We start from the raw sequence: 19,813 nt of genomic DNA, 5'->3' as shown, positions 1-19,813 counted from the left end.
GTGGGCCCTCCACGACTGCCGTCAGGGCGCTCAACAACATGCTTAACACGAACGCCCCGTAGCGTGGCCTGGACCGGCTTGGATCGACGCCAGCGCCACGAAGTGTTGGCCGCTGTTGCCAAGATAATATTGCGATATGTTCGCGGCCGCTGACGATAGCTGGAGCGCAGCTCGACGTGACTGGTCGCCTTGTCATTCGCTTGTGTCTGAATGGTGGGCCGAGTGCGATTACTTTCGCCACGTTTCAACTCGTGGCTACTACTCACGCCGACCCGACAACACGTTGCGGTTTGCTTATCTCGGCAAAGCGGCATTGCGCGCCGCAGCTCGCGCGCCTTTCGAGGTTGGGCCTCGAAGCTACCGCTGGAAAGAAATGAAGATTCAGAAACGCGGAGCAAACGCGGGTTTGTGGTGGTTGCAAAGGTTGGACAATAAACCTGCAAATCCGATGACATCGTTGTGCAGGTTCTTCATTTCTCATATTCTCGGACAGTGCGCATCGTACTGCTATCGCAGGTTAGTGTCTGGCTTCCTGCGTCACAACTAGACACATATCCGTCCCGCAGTGGCAATGAGAAATTCGATTAAAGGGCTGAACACAACCCGCAGCGACTCATTTCACCTGCGAAGGGCCCACGCCCGCGCCAAAGCTAAACTGATAAGGCGAACAGGAACGAAAGACAGTCGTTCTCCTGCCAGCGGAACGCTCTGCTTCGGACGACCAAAGACACCGGCATGGTGCTTCGCTCTCGAGCGTCTTCGGTAGCGAATATCTGCTCTCATCGCCTGTCAATTACACACATAAATCTAAGCGGATACCGCCGTCGCGAAACACACGCGGCAGTGTTCACAGTCAAGTCCACCCACCCCTCACAGCCACTCACATCCAATCACATCCACTCACAACCATTCACGTCCACTCACCCCACACAACCATTCACGTCCACTTACCACTGACACTCGTCTCCACTCACATTCGCATCCACTTACCCTCACGTCCGCTCGCACCCGCATTCCCTCGCTCACACTGACGCTCATAAATATGAGTGTCAGTGAGACGACATGAGTGCATTCATGAGTGATTGTGCCGACCTATGTGAAAACGTGTTGCTATAAATTTGTTCCCCTCCCTCCCCTATTATGAAAGGACTTGTGCACGCATATATGTTCTGCGCCTTACGCGGTATAGCCTCAGCCTCTTCGCAGTTGAAGCAAATCTTTGTCTTTGGAATAGTATTTTGGCGCAGTCTTGGCACAATTTCATCAAAAACCACCAGTCTGGAGCACCATGCAACAGGCTTAATGCAATCGCATAGGTTGGCGCGATTGGCGCAGCATTCTCACCATCGACGGGTGCTCATCGGACCTTTTCAGAAACTTTGTGGTTGTTCATCAAGCTTGCTTTTAATACGATATGAGGTGTTGGAGTTTTCTGATGCAACAACAGTTGCAGGTTTGATGCCTACAGTTTTAACTGTGATTTGCGGTACCACAACTTGACTGAATTTTGTTAGCTCAACTGTTAAACGCCACTGTAAACGCCACTGATTACAAATTGGGGCTCGCTTAAACGGCGTATATAAATGATCTATTGGTGTTTAACGTCCCAAAGCGACTCAGGCTCTGAGAGACGCCGTAGTGAAGGGCTCCGGAAATTTCGATTACCTGGTGTTTTTAGAGTGCGACCACCTGGGGTTCTTGGAGCGAGCGGCCGTGACCTCTTCTGTGTCGACCTTTTCACCTCAATAGCTTTGTGAGACATTCCACTTATGCTTCAACCTGGTTGTGCTCCTCTGACATATTTTCGTGACACGTGCTAGCATTGTGCCAGCCCGCTAAGGTTGGCACCCTTGAATGAGCTCTTCTTTTTTTGAATTTCTTAAGGAAATACATCCGGAACATTATGCGAACATCACAAATGCGACTCCTCTGCCAACTGGTGCCAATATGCGGTTAAAGACATGCATATCTTCATATCATAACTATACTTGGAGATGCCGTAATTCTAGTGCATATTGAAGCGAGTGGTGGGAAACTTTTCAAAAGGAGCGTTCAGCTTCCCCCTAAGAGCGCAGGCACCACAAAAACGACCAGCGTCTTTTTAAAGCAGTCGGTGCTGTTACAACTCTAAAGCAAACAAGACATGTGAATGCTGCAAAGCAGTCTGGAACAGGGTGCAACTGTACTTAGCACACCCCACTGAATGGGTGTGACTGCAATACTTTACACCCAATTTGGAGGGCGCAAGTGACAGAAACAGAAACGCACCGTGAAGGGTGTAATTTTTTTTACACTGCACTGTGTGTGGCGTTTGCGTTGTATTGAACACCTGAAATATGGCGCTAAGTTGCGTTGCGGTCGGCTGCGCTGCAAGGCTCGAGCAGAGAAACGGCAGGTTTCTGGCGGACTTTCGGGGGTGTGGATGTGTTACTGAGCGGACGCGTTCCGTAGCGGGCGTGTCCCGTCAGGAGTGGACCCACCCAATTTGGAGGGCGCAAGTGACAGAAGCAGAAACGCACCGTGAAGGGTGTAATTTTTTTTACACTGCACTGTGTGTGGTGTTTGCGTTGAATTGAACACCTGAAATATGGCGCCAAGTTTCGCTGCGGTCGGCTGCGCTGCAAGGCTCGAGCAGAGAAACTGCAGGTTTCTGGCGGACTTTCGGGGGTGTGGATGTGTTACTGAGCGGACGCGTTCCGTGGCGGGCGTGTCCCGTCAGGAGTGGACCCCTTCGGTGGCGGACCGGCTCTGGAGCTAGCGTATCATTGCTTGGAAACTGCCCACTTTGATCGCGATTCTTTGCCCGCACGAATGTTCCCCAATCACGCGGTGAACAGTGCAGAAATAAATTCCTGCCTATATTCGTCCGTGTCCTGTCGCTCGTGCTGCGCTGCGAAGACCCAAGTTCTGACATCACGTATATTCCGTATGCGGGAAGTGGGACCCACAGATGCTGAAAGCAGAGAGACCGGTGTCAGATCCCGGTCACCCGGGCTACTTGCCGAGCATATCTTCGCACTAAAGGGAAATATAAAGTTGCTGCCTGTCGCCTTCAGAGCTCAGCACAGTGAGGCGTTCAGCGCAACGTTGCAGACTCCGAAGGTAACACGGCATGTAATTTGTCTGTTTTTACTTCGGCAAGCTACAACACGTAGCTATTAGGCACTGGTGAATATAAATTTCTAGAAAAATTAGAACATCGATAGTGTAGCGGCAAAGTCAATGTTGTGCTATTTCAGCGATTTCAGAATTCCGTAACTGCACGCCATTTCACACCTGGCGCACCGAACATAGACTACACCAAAAGCCAGTATGGTGAAGCTCATGGCTTGCATTGGATTGTCGATTGCGAAATAGGAAGATCGAATGTCCTGAAAATTTAGCGCAGCAGGGTGAACGTAATTTTCACTTGAAGCTCAGGAAACCGTCTATCAGTATATGTGCTTGCGCAGCTTGCGCAAAAATGATAGAAGAAATAAAACTGCCTTCATTTGCAACCTGTATATGTTGCTGGCGCAGCGAGTCCTCGCGTATCGATTCTTCTCGCTTCAGCAAGCAGAATAAAGCAAGTGTTCCATTATGTTTTCTACGCACTCGAAAAATATTGATGGAATAAGGTTTGATGGAATAGACAGATCATATTTGCCTATTCCAAGGAATCGATCACTTAAGTGAAATGTAATTTTCCGCTTTCTCCTGGGAGAAGTGGCTTGGAGTAAATAGCATGCATACACCAAGTTCTTCATTTGGAACAGCTTCCACCCGCCGCGGTGGCTCAGTGGTTAGGGCGCTCGACTACTGATCCCGAGTTCCCGGGTTCGAACCCGACAGCGGCGGCTGCGTTTTTATGGAGGAAAAACGCTAAGGCGCCAGTGTGCTGTGCGACGTCAGTGCACGTTAAAGATCCCCAGGTGGTCGAAATTATTCCGGAGCCCTCCACTAAGGCACCTCCTTCTTCCCTTCTTCTTTCACTCCCTCCCTTGTCCCTTCCCTTACGGCGCGGTTCAGGTGTCCAACGATATATGAGACAGATACTGCGCCATTTCCTTTCCCCAAACACCAATTATTATTATCATTAACAACTTCCAAGGACTCTCTGAGTGGTTCCCTTCCATGCACTAACAATCGGATATAAGTTACGTGGGGCCAGATGAGAACCATAGGCGACTATACTCCCGGTCAACTTCCTGCGGCTCTCCAGCTAAGGCTAGGCAGGAAAGGAAGAATACGGGCCTTTGTCCCTGTGTCGTTAGGGGTTGGCTGTTCGTTGTTCGGTATAGAGGTGCGGAGGCGTGAAGTTGGAGAGACGTAGCGTGATCTCCAGGCTGAGGCGCCCACTCCCCACGGCACAGAGTTAAAGACCCCTCTCCTTCTCTTTTTTGTCTAGCCTTGCAGCACAGCCGCAGAAAGTTGACCGCGTGCACAGTTTCTCCGCATACCTCGCTTTCATCTTTTGCTTGAATTTAGTTTGATGAGTGCAGTCGCCTGCCGCAGCCGTAGCGTATTGCTCGCAGTTTCACCACACGGTAATTTCCTCCGGTGAACGGGTTCAACAAAGCGCAGAACTGTTTTGCAGGCATAAAAAAAAATTGTTTCTAAGCGAAGGTGACACGCACGCTTTGAAGCATTCCCACACGCCGATCCGTTTCGAATGCATCATCGCGTGGCGCAGTGGAGGCAGCCTGCCGCTTTGCCTACACCCCACGTCGCTGCCGACCCTAAGGTCACATTTGTTTCCAAACACGACGCTCGTTTATATTCGGATACACCTCAAGAACGGAGCTGCAAAAACCCCTTAAAGACCGCCTTTGCGGATTTGTTGCTTTAGAATTAAACCAAAATAATTTCAGTGTCCTTTAAGTTCCCTGCGTAACATCAAGGTTGGATGGCAGGTAGCTCCATGAAATAAGACTGACTGCGACGTCATTGGCTGCACGGCCTATGATGTCGGCTTATTTTGTTCTGCCACGACACAGACTGACAAAGCGCAACGGAACTAGGACGAGTAGAAGAAACACGAAACAAAGGACAGGCGCTTCCTGTGTTTCGTAGTAGCGCCTGTCCTGTGTTTCGCGTTTCTTCTACTCGTCCTAGTTCCGTTCCGCTTTGTCAGTCTGTGTCCTAGCAGTATGAACCAACTAGCCCACACCAAGGTCATCTTTTGTTCATAAGCAGCAAAGAAGAAGCGTGAAGGGAACGACAACACCGGAGTCATGATCGAAACTGATGCTACTTTATTCGGCGAATGCGGCGCGTAACTTGTAAATAAAAACGCAGTGGTCGCGAAGAGAGGTCACACGCACAGCGAAGAGGTCAAAAAGGAAAAAAAATGAATCGGCGCACTCTCAGAAGGGCAGCGCGGGGAAGTCGGCGCACAGGGGAAGAGAAATGTGTAAGCTTTCCTCAGAAGGAGGTTTTCTACCATACACCGGATGACCGGCCTCCTGGCGGGCTGTGGACGCGGATGGCGGCCCTTGAGCCCTTGTCGTCGTAGATTTGGGTGCCTGGATTCAAGGCGGAAAGAAGGCAAAGAAAAAAATCAGAGATAAAGAACGTTTTTTACTTGTGGTTTCTAGTCTGCCCTAATAAAAAATTCTTTAGACAGTATATAGCATGTCCATACACCTTTCTCAATGAAATATACTAACATTCTATAGACAATCTATAGATTTATGGCCGTACGCTTTTATACATCTATAGTATAGACAATATATACGTTTGTGGCTATACGCTTTTAGTAGAACCATGTCCATGGAGTCTATAGATTATGAATAGGCAAAATGAAATGTCTATAAGAAGCCAAAGAGTCTATAATTCTGCAGACCATTTTTATAGGGGTAGCGAATGAAGGTCAATTGATGATTATTACGTGAGTGTGAGATGGCTGTAACAGCGAGGAGAGGTGACTACCGCAGCGCATGTGGGGCAGAGAAGGGCACGTGGTATGTACACCATGGAGTGATGTGATTCGATGGAAGTCGATGCGCGTATGCCACTGGCGTAAGGTTTTTGGATTGGACAAAATTAGTTGAGCCACAGCGGCGATGGTAATTGCGTTCTCGGATTCTAAAAACTAAGTACGCTATCACACATATCGAGCTAAAAACTAACTGCAACCAGAATTCGCTGCAACCAGAACCAGAATTCGTTAAAAGTTAACTAGTAGAATTTAATCACTTTACTAGTCATATACAACTCACGAACCAAGCGGCATATGTCCATCAAAGGAGCCTCTCCAGCCAATGGCATCGACCGATGGTCCCCCTCTCCCCTTGACTGATCTCCTCTGACCTGCTAGAGTAAAAATCCCAGGGGGTGGGGAATAACTAGGGATTAATCGGATTGACCTCGGCCTCGTGTCCACGCCATTGGCAGGAGGGCTTTTCTTTGAGGCGCATCTATCGCTTTGTTCTTGAGTTGTATCCGGCTACAGAGATTCGCATGTTTTAAAGCAGAAATTTGTTTGCGTTTCGAATCGTAAGTATTTTTAATTTTTAGGAATGAAAATCTACCTCAGGGTTTGGGCAGCATACCCCACCTCTAAAAGGGAGTGCGTTAAAGGATAGCTTATTCCTTTTTTTCCTATATAGGAAATTAAGTCTTTAAAGTGTAGTTGAAAGCACACTTACCAGAGAGGCTGAATGTGGAATCCTGGAGGTTGCAGCAGCCGCTCCGGGTCAAAGGGCGGCTGTGGAACTCTCGTGGCGTAGCTGGGAACAGCGGTTCCTTGTAGTACGGCGCGGGTGGCGGTGTCGAATGCGTCTCCGGCGCAGCCGCTGCGGGCGACACAGGCGCTTCCACGACCGCCTCCGGTGCGGGTGACGGCGCTGATCGGTCGGCCTTACGCGGGGCTGCTGCCTGCAGTTGAAAAAGAGCGCTCAGCTGAGTGCTCGAGGGACTACATCGTAGACTTAAGGAGAAGGCGTGAAGGGTTATCATGATACTTGCAGGCCGTGTAGGCCTCGTATAACATCTATCTATCTAGTACACCGTCTCTGAGCGTCTACTAGCGAAGCTGGATGAATCCGCTAGGCCAGTATTTTTTATCAATACACTAAGTTGGTTATTTTGGTTCTTTAACTGCCAATGGTTTAACTGCCTTTCGTTCAAAAATGGTTGGAAGCACTGGAATGTGGTAGCACAGGGGCGTAGTCATGCATTTTTTTCTTATTTCGTGGGCTTTCTTTATTAAATACAGGAAAAAAAGGGCCCCGTAGGAAGTACGTTGCCAAAAACAAACTGGATCGGTTCTTTCTTAACCTCCACTAGAACTTAACAAAAGGCACGTGAATTGGGAACAGTTGGGGACAAGAGTTAATGAAGAATAACTAAATAACCTGCGATTCGCTCATGACATTGCCTTGCTGAGTCACTCAGGAGATGAACTGCAAATCGTGATCAATGAGTTAGACAGGCAGAGCAGTACGGTGGGTCTAAAAATTAACATGCAGAAAACCGAAAGTAATGTTCAACAGTCTAGCAAGGCAACAGCAGTTCACAATTGGCAGCGAGGTGCTGGAAGTGGTAAAGGAATACTTAGGGCACGTAGCGACAGCCAAACCAGATCATAACTAGAAAGATAAGAATGAGTGGGAGCGCATATGACAGGTTCTCTCAGATCATGAATGGCAGTTTACCAATATCCCTAAAGAGAAAAGTGCGCAACAGCTGTATCTTACCGGTACTCACGTAGGGAGCATAAAGTGGACGCTAACGAAAGGGGTTGAGCTTAAGTTAAGGACAACGCAGCGATCCATGGAAAGAAAAATCATACGTGGAACGTTAAGAGACCGGAAGCGGGCAGAGTGGGTGAAGGAACAAACGCGGGTTAATGACACCCTAGTCGAAATCAAGAGGAAGAAATGGGCTTCGCAGGGCATGTCATGCGAAGGCAAGATAGCCACTGGTCCTTAAAGGTCCACTAAAGTGGAATTTGAACTCGTCTTTTTACCGCGGGAAATCTATGCACACTTTCCGGGCATTCTTAGAAACTTCGAATTATTGTCCTGTGCGGCCGATAGCCCGAATTAAATCGAATTAAACGTCCCGGCTCCCGACTTTTTTTTTTTAACTCAACGTGGTAGGTGGGATGAGTCAACCAACGCGTCAGCCAGACCTGTGGCGGCTTGCCGCTCCACCATCGACGGAGTGATACGTAAATTAAAGAGTCCACATCTATTTTTTTTTTCGTGCGCCTAATTTGCGGCAATTTGTCTGTGACCAAGACTGTTTATTCACAGAAACCTTTCAAACAAAATAAAGGCGAAAGCAAAGCCGCCGCTGAACTGGCTGAAAGGCACTCCACGCGTTGGTTTACACCGCCTACCTAGCGCGTTGAGTTCAAAAAAAGGCAGGAACTGGGACGTTTAACCCTATTTAATTAGGCACTTGAAGTAACACGGTAGTTTGGGCTAGTTGGTCGCTATTAATAATGCAGACAAGTTTCGCAGCATGAATAAAACGCACACAGAAGACAAGGAACAAACAAGACAGGACTGTGCTGCACTTCCAACTGATTTTATTTGAACGTCAAGCTTTTTAAAATAAAATCAGTTGGAAGCGCAGCACAGTCCTGTCTTGTTTGTTCCTTGTCTTCTTTGCGCGTTTTATTCATGCTGCGAAACTTGTCTGCATTATTAATCAGGGTAATCGGCCTGACAGGACAATAATTCAAAGTTTCTAAGAATGCCCGGAACGTATAGATAGATTTCCCGCGGTAAAGAGACGAGTTCATATTCCTCTTTAGTGCACCTTTAAGGGTAACGAAGTGGATTCAAAGAGAAGGTAAGCGTAGCAGGGGGCGGCAGAAAGTTAGGTGGGCGTATGAGACTAAGAAGTTTGCGGGCATAGGGAGAGCGCAGCTGCCAAAGGACAGGGTTAATTGGAGAGACATGGGAGAAGCATTTGCCCTGTAGTGGGTGTTGTCAGGGCGTTTGTAAAGGTCAGTGTACGCTCACGGCATCGTGGCAGACAGACTGCCTAGGCGCCAGCGCTCGGTCGCAGCGATTCTCTTTGGTGCTAGGGGTCCGTCGGCCATGAAGTTCACATCGCGCGGCCGTGGAAATGACAAGCGCAGCTGATTGACTGACGACGTTGCATCGCGGACATCGGTTGCTCGCGAGCTTCCCTTGCAGACTGACAATGTCCTTAGGCGTCAAGGGTGGCGCGTAGGGGGCGCGTAGGAGCTGTGCCGGCCAGGCACGGGTATGAGAAAGGAGATGTAATCGCGAGGACAGGGTTTGTTGTATGGGTCCTTTTCTCAACAGAATAAGTGGCAAGCTTCGGGCGCCCTTCTGAGCCGCGTCGCTGAGGGAGAGGTCACCGACATGGAGGGTTTTCGGGAAAACGGGAGGGCCGAGAGTGCGGCGGCTTATCCGGTAGGCACAAGGACCTCTACCAAGCAGGACCTTAATAACCTTAATGTTGACAAGGCCGGGTGCGGCCACTACATACATTGCTGCTGAAACCATGAGAACATACATTCGGCACCTCACTCTAGTTCCGAGTCATCATCTCGAAGCTCTTCCAATACTCAAACCATATACTGCATTTACAAAAGTAATTGAAGCTCATCGTGCCTATCTTTCTCCGCAGTTCACCCTTGTTTCAAGACAGTGCTCACCCATGTGGAGTCTGCATAAACCTAGGGCACATCTCTCTATTCCGAGAATTACTACAAAATCCGGTTTATCAGTGCCTGCTGTGAAAAAAATAATATTGGATCATCTGCATTTTAACCATGGTAACCGCATACAAGTATACACAAATGGCTCAGATAACTCAACACATCCTGCTGGGTCTGTGGTGATAACGGCCAGGTCTATCTTAATGAAGGTTAGGACTACCTATCTAGCCTCATCAACTGGTGCGGAACTAGCTGCCCTACGGGATGCAGTTCAGTTCATCAGTCAAGAATCTCCACATGACTGGAAAGTTTACACCGACTCTAAAGCACCCCTTCAAGGCCTGCAAGCTGCACTACGCCGCGGGTCGCACGAACAACTCGTTGCAGAACTACGCAAGCTGTACCACGGCGCCACATTGAAAGGACATATAATTTTCCAGTGGCTGCCAGAACACTGCGGTATTAAAGAAAATCACCAGGCAGACGAGGCGCCCGTTCTGCCCACAGCGACGGCATCCCTGTCAATATCCCTGTAAGAAGAGCCGACACAGCGTGTGGGCTTCGTTCTTTGGCGCTGGAGCTCACACTTTCAGCGTGAAACACGGGAGAGTCTGCAACCGTCTCCTCAAGGCATTGGACCCCGGACTGCGCCTCCGTCCCCCATGTGACAGCGCGTCGCGAAGCAACAATGCTGTCCCGTGCATGGCTCGGCGTTGCCTTCGCAAATCAGTATGCTTTCCGGATCTGGATGGTCGACAGTCCTTGTGAAAGCTGCGTCTGCGAAGAGACAATCCGTGAACTCCGGTGTGAGGGCCCTGTCTTTGTGAACGAAAGACTTAAGCTGCGTTGTGCTCTAGGCAGCCTTGATCCTCGCCCTTTCAAAAAGGCCAAGATCCTCGGTCCGTGGCCCCAACAGTCGACTGCCATCAAGGCTTACAAGGTACTGTTTTTTTTACGAATGAGTGCTTTAATTGACAGATTGCGTCTGTGTTTACCGTGCCTTCTGTCTTCTCTTTTTAATCGCCTCCCTACCTTCCTCAGTACAGGGTAGCCAAATGGAAGCCTTTCTGGTTAACATCCTTGCCTTTCTCTCTTCTCTTTATCTATCTATCGTTAGTTTCCAAGTTCTTTTCCGCCACTGTGGGCCAATGCTCTTTCTGCATAAGTATTTAAATACTTTGCTGCCCAACAGTTTTCGTCCAGTTTCCTCAGGCGTTCTTCACATAGTATTATGCTCAGAGCTTACCGTGCTACGAACGATGCCCAGCCCTTACCCCCCTGTACTGCCTCATTAGTGGTCTTGCCGCGGGCACCCAGTGCAAATCTTCCAAGAGCTCACTGATTTATTTCTAATCTCGACTGAACTTCTGCCCTTAGGCACAGAACACCATTCACGAAAGTAAGCCCCGGCACCATTATTCCCTTCAAAATACCTTTAAGTACTTCCTTTTTGCTGTACTAAAATAATAACCTCTTTCGTTATCCCGGCACCTCTTCGCCCTTTTGCCATAAGAGACTGTTCGTGCTTTTCCGTGTATATATGCCCTTCGTTTACCCATTCCTTGAGATATTTGTATTCGGTTGCTCTGGGTCAAATTTACCGCTAAGTGTGAACGGAGCCAAAGCGTGGCGCCAAGAGAGAAAAGAAAATCAGAAATGTAAAGAGAGAAAAGGAGGCGTAAAGAGAATCAAAGAGGAGCAAAGAGAGGCGACGAGTGCCGTTGAGGCATCAGTGCTTTCGCATTTCTCCAATGCGAGTTACCGCAGCGAGCTCCAACGTTCTTTTTTTTTTAGGCATGAACAGCAGCTTTGATAGAAGACAACCTTGCCTTAATCCTTTGTGCACCTAGACAGTTGTCGTACTCTTAATCTCTTCCCATGTTATTTCAACTTTATTTTCTCGATATATTTCCCGTAGAAAATCAGTTACCTCGTGACTGATATTTTCATCTCTTGAATATGTTCCACATGAGTTCCCGGTCCACGTTGTGGTTTGCACGGCTTATGTAGAGGAAGTCTAAACACAGACGTCTGTTTTCCACCTTAGCTATTTATACGCACTGTGTAAGCAAGAACAGGCTATCATCTAAGCGCCTACCCCTTCTGAACCCGTTGTGAAGTTCTTGGATTATCCTATTACTTGCTACCCATGACCGCATTTTTAATTTCACCGCCTGTATTGCCAGCCTGTATATAACTGACGTAATCGTTATCGGTCGGAAGGATTTTATGTTCATCTTACCTACAAATAAAATTCATTTTACTCTTTCTCCAGCTGCGCAAAATTTTCTTATTTGTTACGATTGTCTCCAATGCTTTTATTACCGTTTTCTTGCTTCTTGAGCCAAGTTCATTAATGAGCTTGATTGGAGTTTCGCCTATCCCCGCGGACGTGCATTTCGGAATATTCGCTTCCGCCTTTTTCCAGTTAAGACCGGTCAGTCCTAAGCTGTTTTCAATTGTGCTGTCCTATGTTGCTCCCTCATTTGGGTAGATTACCCTACAGTCACTCCTAAATGACTCAGCTGTAACTGATGTAATGCTGTTCACAGCGTCGTCTCGCTCTAAACATTTTCTCTCGGCATCTTGAATCTGTTTCGGCTTTCTTTGATTTGTTTTACACAGCCAGCTTATATGGCTCCAGTATTTTCTCTCCCCCCCTTGTTACATCGCGATCTTCAGCCAACCAGCGATCGGAGGACTGCTTTCTTCTGGCCTGGACGTGGACCTGCACTTGCGGTTTCTTATGTCGATAAGATTCCCATCTTTGGTCTATTTCCTCTTCAGATAACAGCGCCCTCTTTGTTTCTATTTGTTCCCTTGAAGCCAACCGTCGTTGCTCGATGGCCTTCCTAATTTCCTTATTCCACCAGCTTCGTGGCTTCCTCATTCCTCTCCAGCGGTTTACTCCTTTTGTTTTATTTTTGTACTAATGAGTAGTTCTGATTATGTTGCCAATTTTTCATGGGGCATTTCTCTATTGCTTCCTCTGTGCCGGCTGCAAGTAGCGCTGTTTTTTCGTCGTTTAGTTTCGCGTTCTCTTTTTAACTTCTCTCCCAACTGTAGGCTTCCAACTGCGGACTAATATTCTTATGATCACTTCCCAGGCTGTACTTTCCCTCTTCGTCTATTTTCGTTATTGCGCGCCTGCTATAGATAGCGTGCGACATTAGGCAGTAGTCAATGGTCGTCTGCCTGTTACGGGATTTCCACGTGGTTTGCCCTGGCATTTAGTTTCTATATTTACAATAACTAGGTTGTGTCGCTTACTAAAGTCTAGCATTGACTTCCCGTTACAATCTGTATACATTCAGATCCTCGATGTTGTCATTCATGTCACCCGGCTGAATAATATTGGCACCGTCTCCAAACTGCTTTATATCGTCCTTCAGACACTTAACTAGATGCTTATTTTCTTGTCTGCATTTGTCCCCGGTCCCTAAATAAACAAGTATAATAGAGAAGCGTGACTAAGAAAAGTGACTAGTGGGGGACTCGGTGTGTGTGAGTGGGAGGGGGGGGGGGCGCTGCGAAGAAGACTTGGCTCCCTCTAATGGGGAACCCTGCGCACGCCTATCTGTTCCAAGTAACTTGAACCACGGAATTAAAAATAAAGTGGCACACCAGAGCTGGGTGAAACCAGCGACATATTCTTTCCTGTCGTGTGGCTCTCCTCTGAGCACTTTTTTGTTCTTCTTAATTAGGTAAATTGCTCAGATCAATTTTGCGAAAGTTGTTATATTCAGTTTAAAGCCAGCCGCGCTTCGTTAAGTTGTAGAGGAGGTTGCGAAACAACCGATCGGATTTTTTCTATCAATGCATCTTTTATGTGGTCATTTTTCTAGCATTTAAAGAATGTCCACGAAATAAACAAAAAGCGAGATTGCATACTTGTGTTATAGTGAGCGTCCAATGTCGCTCTAAAAACAGTCTTGAAAGTGCGTCAGATGAAAAAAAAAAATTAGCGGCGCTTTAGCTCTGCTATGCCTAGTATGCGTAACGAAAGCAGCTAGGAGCCGCTTCTTCTTCCTTTCCGCATCCTGTCGGCGCTGCTTGGCGAGCCGCGGTTCGCGATCCTCTGGAGTCTCCGCCGCTCTTTTGGCTCGTTGGACCTCCTTCTCACGCTCCCGACTAGCCCTATTCCAAGCAACGACTTCGGGGTACGTCGAGTTAATTTCCTGAAAGCCGAATTTTGCTTACCCGAAGTAAAAGCACTTCGTCATGTTCAATTTGTTTAGTTTTAGCGTCGAAGATTCTGCCTTTTGTTTTAGTTGCGGTAACTACGACTCCAGCAACGCCCCAGATTTTTTGTGTGTGCGTGTGTGCGTGCGTGCGTGCGTGCGTGCGTGTGTGCGCGCGTGCGCGTGTGTGCGTGTGCGCGTGTGTGCATGCGTGCGTGCGTTTGCGTGTGCGTGCGTGCGTGCGTGCGTGTGTGTGTGTGTGTGTGTGTGTGTGTGTGTGTGTGTGTGTGTGTGTGTGTGTGTGTGTGTGTGTGTGTGTGTGTGTGTGTGTGTGTGTGTGTGTGTGTGTGTGTGTGTGTGTGTGTGTGTGTGTGTGTGTGTGTGTGTGTGTGTGTGTGTGTGTGTGTGTGTGTGTGTGTGTGTGTGTGTGTGTGTGTGTGTGTGTGTGTGTGTGTGTGTGTGTGTGTGTTGCGACTGCAGGAGGAAGAATGAAAAGGAAAGTGCACGGGCCTGCCCACTGGCTCAAGCTGAGCCACAATCGCTGTCACGTGCAGAATGCGCAGCCCGGTTAGTGGATCTTAGAACTGAAGAAAAGCTGCAAGCTAAGCCCATTGCTTCTGTCTTTTCTAGGTGATTCCAGATTCAGTTTCTTAAGAACATTTTTTGTTTTGCTTCAGCCTGGCCCGTTGCAAACATACGCTTCTTGCGAGGTTAAAGGGCGAAAGAATCGCTTGTGAGCTTTTTCAGCCACAACGAAATGGTATCGCTCTCGTAACCATCAACAGTTGCTGGTATGTATCTTCTCCTGCGATTGTCTATTTGTTTTCAATTGCTGGTTGAGCCTGTCGCATATATTTCCACGTGCCAAGCAGTAAGCGTCATTTCACAGCCACTACTCGTCCTTGTGCGTCTTTCTTGTGGCTGAACTCAAATGGGATAAAAAAATAACTGAAAAATATTTTCCAACACAACGATTCAATGCCAGGTTGTGCGACTAGGATTCGGTCATGTTTGTTAAAGCCGAACTCTTGGGAAATTTCGCGCCAAGGGCTTAATTGGGACAACGTTGCGAAGTTTCTCTGCTTGCGCATTCTAATTATTGGCTGATAAATGCGCTGCGTACTCAATGGCGCGAACTTAGAATGATACATCAAGCTCAGGCAGGCAGCTAGCAATGACATCAGAACGCTGAAGTATCGGCGACACAAAGCTCCTCCTTCTCAACACATGCTGTGAGAGTGCGAGCGATATGAGGCAGCAATAACCGATCACGTGCACATGTGATCCGGTCGAGCGCCCGTGGCGGTCGCGGCAGCTACAGCGGCCAATGTGACAAGGTTTCGAAAGGAGCAAAGTATCCACCCCGCTCATTCGCTTGCATGTGAAACAGCCTAACCTCCATGGGCTAACCCCCGGCAAGAACAATGCTTCTAAACTCAAGGCCTGCAGTACTCACTGTACAACTACGGCGTTTACTTCCCTCCCTGCTTTCAATAGAACAGGCGCTCCACGATCGTGTCGACCCGTGTCTTTTTCTCGATCGGCCACAGGCGCGCGACCACCCTCAGGGACACGTGGCTCTATCTGTCACTTGCTTGCACCTGTGCTTCCGCGATTGGCGCTAGAAATCTCCCGGTGTAAATATATGTCCTTACACCATATTCGCACGAGCATTCAACGCAGTTTCGACGCTAATAAAAGCTCGAGTGTTGCAACACTCACGTATTCAGCAAGGCGAATTACAAAACTGAATAATTGCCATCGCACTTACCGTTATTTCTGCTGCGTCTGAAGCTTTGGGAATGCTTCGTTCACGCAGGCCGATCGTGTTCACAAATTGAAGAGATGACGCCTACAACGCCCCACTTCGAAGACAACCCAGCAGTGGCACGTTGACAGGAGTTCGTTCTTCTGCTGCAAAACACAAGATGCACCGAGGTTGGCGACGGCCAAGCCATAACTACACAGAAATCACAGAAACAGGGCTTCAGCTGAAGGCACATTACGACAAGAGAGGCATAAAGGGCTCATTAGTTCAATTAATTCACGAGTAATTAAGGAAATTACATACAAACATCGCCGTAATGGCGAAGCCGTGCAGCAACAGCCCGATAGGCTTAGGCCCGGTCTCGCCAATTCTCGTGCGCCGGCCGAGACCAATCGTGTGGCCTGATAGCAGAGTTGATAGCACGTGCTTCACCTGAGGCCATAGCGACTCTTTCATTTTACTTTGTTTTAGGTGTGATATCGCTGTGTTTTATCTCGGTTTTAAGCTCTCGTCCACTCGCGCTCGACTGATTTGCTTTTTTTTCAGGATGGTGCACGCGAATGCGATGTCACCCTTTCGTCGCGATAGGAAAGACGGCAACAGAGTATGCTTGGCTGCCGCGAAACTGTGCGTTCGCTTGACCGGGCATCCGTGGCGTTACCATACTATTACGAGAGCAGAAACAGTGGCAAGAAGGTTGAAAAATATACCGTTTCGGGTGACGAATTAGCTTTCGCAGGCCTCTAGCGGTCGAACTACTATTTTCTAAAGTCAATATCACTTTCCTTAAACATTGCAACGAAAGTTAGGGGAAGGAACGCGCCAGCCATGCTCATGTATTTTTCCGCTCTTCTAGCAGAAGTGAATTGCGGCAGAGCACTTGAATATGTGAACCTCGAGAAAGAGAGAGAAAGAACATTACTGCAAGCAGCACGAAGCTATTGTGTAAGGCTGTAAAGCATGTGTAGACGCGCGCTTAAGGGCTGCACTTTTTTTCGAGATTTTTACGGTATGGTGCCCTTACACGAAGGCAAAATTTTTCCACTCACTTTTTCTGATTACAGTGGAGCCCAGATTAGGCATGTCTGCTCTTCTTGTGCTGCCATCTATGCTTTAAAACGATTTATCCTGGTTCTGGGGGACCCCTTATGGCAAATTGAATTACTCGCAAATTGAAACGCATTGGCTGCTGTTCCGGGAACATCTGCTCGGCAGTATATGTTCAGGCTCATCACAGACCTCTCCTGAGCCTTTTCAGCCCCGACAAGCCCGTTCCTGCCATGGCCGCTGCACGGGAAGGCGTTGACTCCGGCCGACACCCTCATCCGCTTGCCTGTGCGGCAGGCGTATGACTCTAAGGCTGCAGGAGATGACGCTTGTGGGTACGTGCTTCTAACCCATCTCTGAATCCCGTCCGCTATCAGCAAGCGACTTGACTGAGATGACTGCGGACGATAGTCCTTGATTAGATTCAAAATGGCTGGCCACGATACTTGCAACCTGCTCAGGAGCCGTTACGCGCATGTACAGGAAGGACGAACTAACATGCAGCCATGGAATTCTGTACTGGGGCGATCGAGCGGTGATTCCGATGAGTGTGCTGATACCAATGCTGTGTATGCTGCATGGTGTGCATAAAGAAGCAACAACTATGAAGACATTAGCCCGTTCAGTATTGTGGTACTCAGGACTGGATCGGAGCATTGAGAGGCCGGTCAAAGTCTGTCCAACGTGCATACAATGGAGCAGCACACCCCCTACCCGACAACCCGTTCCTTGGCCGGAAACAGATGAGCCACGGTCTGGTATCTATGTAGATTTTGCAGGTCCTTTGGAAGGTCGCATGCTGATGCAAGGAAGCTTTACAGACGATGTTCAGTCGGTTCAGATTGCCGAGGGCGCTTGTGATGGACAAAGGGTCGCAGTTTACTAGTACGGAGTTTATGACATAAATGAAGAGCAATGGCATCTGTCGTATGCGGACAGCTCCCTACAAGCCACAGTCCAACGTTCTGGCGGAAAGGGCGGTACGGACTGTGAAGCACGGGTTAAACAAAATATGCGCGGTAGTTTGCAAACTCGTGCGGACCACATTATATCTCATTACTACGATCATTTACCTCAACCCTTTCCTTCTGCAGGTCTGTGCAACAGGGGAAAACCACTGCACAAGTAAATGTGGTTCAGGAACTACGGAGTGGGCGACAAATGAAAACCATGTGTGGTAGAGCCCACCCAGGGCTCACGCATGACAACCGTAAAGACAGCAGATGGGAGAAACGTCGCCGGCACCTCGACCAGCTAAATAAAGCTTGTTCGTTCTTCGCCAACATCTTGTCAATTCACTTCAGAGGTGTCCACCGAGATGTCGAGATCTGAGAGATACTGCTTCCTTTCCTCAAGACACATGGTTTTGCGTTGCTCCATGCATGCAGCCTTAAAGGGCACGTGAAGGGGTTTTATAATTCGACGAGTTTAAAGGGGTAGAATGTGTTAAACTTGGAGGTAACGCACGCGAAGTATTTTTGTGCTAGATGTTGAAATGGTGACATAATATCAGAATAAATCCGCATTGGTGGTCAGGCTTCTCTGCAGTGCGCAGCGATGGGCAGAGGCCGCAACAATGACGTCACATGGAGCGGCGCTGCATTTCCCGCTAATAAACAGTTGTTTCAAGGAATTCGACCAACGCCGCCGACGGTGAAGGCCACGAAGCATTGTTTGGCAGTGTTAGAAAGCTCACTGCAGCTCGTGGACGAAGGTGGCGGACATCCCAAATTTCGGCAACAATGACGTCGTCGCGAGTTTTTTCGTGCTTCTCTAACGTAGTGAGGAGAAGCCTGACTATCACTGCGGTTTTAATCTGCGATTACGTCACTGTTTTAAATGCTGGCGAAAAAAATACTTGGCATGCTTTACCTCGAAGCACCATAGGTTCTATTTCTTGAAGAACCTCAAATTCTCAAAAAACTATTTCACCTTCCGTTTAAGTGTTCTCGTCCCCTAACTATGGTCTTAGACACTGGCAAAGTAGAATCTGGTACTTTTTCTCATTATCTAGATCGACAACCTACTGTAATCTCTGGTTAGGGTGATTTTGTCAAGTTCAATCATGTCACTAGAGTTATTTCAGTGACAGTCGACTCAATGCCATTCGTATTTTCCACGCTAGGCTTATCGGCTAGTTGAACAGCGTTGGATGACCAGGAATCTGATCTCGGTCAGTTGTGCCTAATGCTCTCGTAGCTGCTGTTACGTCACGCAGATTAATGTGCAGAACCGCGCTCGTTCTCCTAGCTGATAACACTACCTCGTTCCGATTTTGCACGCCAATCTTCCAGCGCGTTGTCTGCTACAGCGTTCTGGCACCACCGCATTTCGCATTCAGTGCGGTGAAGGAAACTTCGCTTCTATTCTGCGCACACAAACCGCCGATGGGACCCCAGGTGGTCTAAATTAATTTATTCCAGAGAAGGGAAGGGATAAAGGAGGGAGTGAAAGAACAAAGGAAGAAAGTAGTGCCGTAGCGGAGGGCTCCGAAATAATTTAGACCACCTGGGGATCTTTAACGTGCACTGACATCGCACAGCACACGGGCGCCTTAGCGTTTTGCCTCCATAAAAACGCAGCAGCCGCGGTCGGGTTCGAACCCGGGAATTCCGGATCAGTAGCCGAGCGCCCTAACCACTGAGCCACCGCGGCGGTTCTAGAATTGCACATCCGCTGAAATTCGACCGCCGCGCCAGGATCAAACCCGCATCTTTCGGGTCAGCAGCCGGTCAGTGACCCCCCTGAACGCATTTTTAATTTTTTCAATTGTTTCAATTATTTATTGAGCAATTACACACTCTAAATTTTCTTAATCAGCGGCATCAAGCGCTGGCTTTTTATTCTGAGCGTTTTTACACCTTTGAACCCCCTTTTTATAGTTTTTAAATTTTATTATTTATTTAATTAGCCAAATAACTACAATGACTTCATTAACTAGTCATCGCCTATCACGCACCAATCAGTCATCAGCCACTAGAACCACAAATTACCATGCATGATAGACCTTTTTTACTAAGCCCCCATTTTTCCGACACACGGTGCCGACTACTACGCCGACGGCTTTTCGCCCGAACCCGTAATACCCGTGAAACACGCGCGCTCGGCGAGCAGGTTCAAGTGACATTATGCCGACCGCCAGCACGCCGTCCTCACTGCGGACGGGACTGTCACTTCAATGGGAGAGGCCCC

Source organism: Amblyomma americanum, chromosome 11 (assembly GCF_052857255.1).
Source record: "Amblyomma americanum isolate KBUSLIRL-KWMA chromosome 11, ASM5285725v1, whole genome shotgun sequence".
NCBI classification, from domain to species: Eukaryota; Metazoa; Arthropoda; class Arachnida; order Ixodida; family Ixodidae; genus Amblyomma; species Amblyomma americanum.
This window is presented reverse-complemented; position numbering follows the sequence as displayed.